The sequence below is a fragment of the Charadrius vociferus genome, unplaced genomic scaffold, assembly GCF_000708025.1.
Source record: "Charadrius vociferus isolate BGI_N301 unplaced genomic scaffold, ASM70802v2 scaffold90, whole genome shotgun sequence".
Lineage (NCBI taxonomy): Eukaryota > Metazoa > Chordata > Aves > Charadriiformes > Charadriidae > Charadrius > Charadrius vociferus.
The window spans coordinates 6822108-6826809 of NW_009647222.1; positions in this window are offsets into that span (position 1 = coordinate 6822108).

Sequence of the window (4702 nt, forward strand, 5' to 3'; positions counted from 1 at the left end):
GACCATACTGAAGATGAAGCACTTAACTTTCCACAAAAATAAGTAAGAGCATTTTGTTTACATCTAATGACAAACTACTCCCTGCCTTTCAGATAACAATCAAGATACGGATACTACAAGTTCCTAGCTATGGAAAGGTTGAAGACAAAACAAAAAGACCCCGATCCTCAACTGCTGCTTCTCCTTTCACATTTGATAGTCATTATACAGGCTGAACTCTTGCAGATGCTACCTGACAATCAGACCAGATCCCGAGTTACTGGGCTGCATGTATCCAGTTGCATGTAGTCAAGCATTTGAAATCCCACTCAATGCCCGCAAGAGCAACACAGCAGCTCTTCATCTCTTCCTACAATCTGGGACAGTTTTACAGCTCAGAAAACAGATGTTCGGTGCTTTCAGACTCTTTGTCAACTCAGACTGAATGCTTAAGAACTTGCTACATGAGCACTACCCATATTAACTCTAGCTGTTAGGTAAGTGACTGAACATTCTCGGGTGACAAGCAGCATCACAAGCAAGAATGCCAATGTTTTTCATAACTACTGAACAGCCTCCTGCAGTCTTAAGCACAACGTACTAAACAAGTGAAAGTCAAGGTTCTCACAGCAACTGTAATTTATAATCAAGTATAATTGGTTTTTTTTTTTTTAGTGGTTATAGCTCTCCCACTCTGTTGCCCCCAAAACCCTAATTAAAACTCAATTAAAAAATAAACTCTCACACAAAGCACAAAACCTCTTTCTGGACTTGCACTAAAACAAGCGAACAGCAGGAAGTAGCTTCAAGTTGGATAACACAAAATTTTCCCTTGGGTGGACATCTTGCAAGTTTAATCTGACCCCCTTCTTTAGGAAATGCTTTATCATTAATTCTCATATAGTTAACTTCTGGTATATGCACAAGACACAGTGGAGATACAGTCTGATCACCTCTATTAGAACTTTTTCAAAACTATGTAGGTCTTTGAATCTGCAAGCAGCTTTTATTTAAAAGCAACCTAAAGACTCTGGATAGAATTTTTTAAATTCAGGTTTGTAATAGAAGTCAGAAAAATCCGCTGACAATTCAAATCTGTTTATCAGAATTAGAATACTAAGTGTTCAATGACAACAGTTTGAATTCCTTAGTCACACATCATCCCGCATTTCTCCTCCCTCAAACCCTAAGTCAGACCCAGAAAGAAAATACTGACAAATGGAAAGGGCTGTTGCATTTCACACATTATATTAAACATTAATGCTTAAAGAAAAAGTACTTTTCTTTTTCTTTTATTAAAACACATGTCAACAACAGGCAACTTCTCTACACGCTCTATCATTCCTTAGAACCCTGGACAGTTTTGGTTTCGTTTCTTTTTTGGAAGCCAAGTTCAGAAACTTTGACTTCCCCCACCCTTCCCACAGGTACCCTTTATTTCAAAAAGTAAAGTAGCATTCTTCAAACACAAGTGGCAGCTTATTTCCAAATCTCAGGGATTTGGAGAAATCAAGCATCAGGAACATTTTTTTTAATTCCTAAAGAAAAAAATACATATGAAGTTGGCTCAAGTCTCCCCATTTAGGAAAAGACAAGACTTTCATAGTGGGAGATGCTGTATTTTAGCTATCATGCCTTGTCCTCCTTAGCACCCCTATGCTATGAGGTGAACAAACTCAACAAGAAATATCTCAAGGTTCCAGAGGAGAGATGCAGAATAGCAGAGGATATGAGGGCACTCAGTTTTCTTAAACAGTTACACACACTTCATCTTGCAGAGGTAGGTTCAGCAAATCTTATACCATTCAGCTACACAGGGCAATGATAAATTCAAATAAACCTGCTTACAAAGCCTCCTTGATTGACTCAAAATTGAGACTTTACAATTTATGGACACATTTTATTACTAGCTATTATTTTAATAACCTGGAATAGGAGACAAGTAATGAAGAATCTTGTCTTAAACACTCTTCGCAGCAACTGTTACAATGTTAATCAGTGCAAATAAGAAAACTATACATTTAGCACCGTAGATACTGGTTTTCACATTAAAATGAACACAACTCTAACACCACCATATTCTTTTCTTGACATGCAGAATTTGTTTAGTTTTCTCTGTGCATATAAGCATATTGTTGCAACAATGCAAATGCTGTATCAGGAGAAGGATGATGTACTTGAGCATTGTCACCTAATTTAAACAGGCAGTACTTAAATGCGTTTCAAGTATGGCTTGTCAATCAAAAGCTACACCTTAATATTATAATGTATTCACTCATAACTCTCCTCCTTTTAAGTGTATTGCCACAGAACTATTTAGATCGGAAGGGACCTCCTGCGATCATCCAGTTCAACCTCCCTGCTCAAGCAGGACCAACTACAGCCAGTTGCCTAGGACTGTGTCCACTGAAATCTCCAGGAAGTCTGGACACCCTACAACCTGTCTGGGCAACCTGTTACAGTGTTTGGCCACCCTCACAGTAAAGAAAGCGTTTTCTTGCGTTCAGATGGGATTTCACATGTGTTTTATTTTGTGCCCATTGCCTCGCCTGTCACTGGGCACTGAGAAGAGTCTGGCTCCCTCTTCTTCATTCCCCCCATCAGGTATTTAACATATTGATAAGAACCCTGCAAGCCCTCTTTTTTTCCAGGCCAAAGAGTCCCAAATCTTGCAGCCTCCCCTCATATGAAAAATGCTCCAGTCCCTCAGTCATCTTCATGGCCCTTTGCTGGACTTGCTCCAGTGAGCCTGTATTGTTCTCGTATCGGGGAGCCAAGAATGGGACACTGCACTTTCATATGGCAAAACAATGCAGAAGTACTCTCATATATTTTACCATTAAAACCAGAATTAACTCATTAAAAAGTTTAAAGAGCACTTTGCAGAAGTAATTTGCGTTGAACCGTCGCTCAAGTTAAAAAGTATCTTACCTGCTATATGTAAATGCAAACTTCTGAAATGTAAGATTAGAAAAAGCTCTCATCCTGTCATTGCAGGACTGAAAGAAAAGTGAAAGTTCTGTTGAACTACAGAGGATCAAAACCAGTATAAAATTCACTATCCCCTCTGAAGAAAGAGAAGTCTATTGTCTTTATCAAATGGCAAAGGTGGCAAACAAAATAGGCAGTAATTTAATAAAAAAGCACCACTTCAAATCACTGGAACTCATGCTACCATTTTCTACTTCTTAGAAAACAACCCTCTAATGAAGCTTGTCCTTCCATTCAAAATTGTACTATAAAAAAACAAGGCTCTAAGGTCATCAGAAATAACTGACACTACCAAAAAAACCCCAGACATTAAGTAGTACTGATGCAAAGAAACAGTAAGAATTTGATTTGCTTATGCTGTAGAAACAGCAACTTCTGGCCATTGCACAGCTTTTGTCATACTGCGCAGGTCTATTACCCCTTAAAACAAGTCTCATTAGTGTTAATAAAAAGCAATCTGCAACGAGGAAATTGGACTCCCCCAACTGATAATTTAGGAACTCTACTTCTTATTAGCATCTATTTGTAACATGCTGCTATAAGTAATTATTTACACCCAGGAACATTTTAGTTATTGCTTCTTAAAAAGGGAGAAGGGTTTGCTTACTTTTCTGATTACATTATCCAGACTAGACAATTTCTATATTCCATCATAAGAAAATATCTAATGATTCCTACCAGTAAAAGAATGTAATACTCACATTATTCTTTTATTCAGAATGCCTTTACTGTAGCACTTAAAGAACCAACTCAGAATGCCTTGCCTGAAACGTAACTTGAGATACAACAGAGCAAAACAGGAATTCTATAACAAAAGCCATTCTATAACTCAAGGCCACATGGAAGATGATGGAAAAATCTACAGAATGTTACAAATAGCAGGTAGAAAATTCTGGAAACAAATCAAGATATACAGAGAGACAAGAGAAGTCAAGAACACAATGCAACAAAAAAAAGCCAAAACCCAGCAGCAAGATTCTGTTACTCTTGTAGTGTAAATAATTTAGATATTACAATTAAATTAAAGTGATTGTGATATGCACTTATCGCACTGCAGTAAGTACTTCCACATGAGGTGACACAAAGCTAAAGCTAAAACTAAATTCTGAAAACATTTCTGGAACCAGTATTTATACTAAACCACAATGCAGTCAGAGACCTAGATTTAAGTCAAAGCTTTGTAGCTCTTAGGAAAAACGATAAACTATTTACTGAATGAAATGCAGAGTGAAGGCCAGAAAGCTACAAATAAGCACGAGTTACCCAAATGCAGTCTCAGAAAGGAGCATGTGGTAGAACCACAACAGGCCAAGCGAGTCCAGGAAAAGCAGAGAAAACTCAACCAAGACATGAAGTATCTTTGAGACAGAGTTTACCCTAAAAGCACTCTTAGAGCAATGATCAGGTTACTAGATTCCCAAAAAGGGCATGTGATGGATATGTTCCTATCACATAAGTGGTGGTTCAAGAAAAGCCTGTATCTAATTCTATTGTTCCAGGTGTTCAAAAGAATGAGAACAAAATTACAGTTACACATAACAAGCACGAACAGGCAGAAATAAAGTGTCGCAGGGGCAAAGTAGAAAGCACTTATCACTCACACGAGATGTAAAACCAAGCAGATTTTTTCCTTCTAGACTATTACAGCCACAGGAGGAGAAACAAAGAAAGCAGTATCGTAGTGCTGTAGAAGCAGAACAGTGATGTGAAGTTCCAGCATAAACAAGTAGGG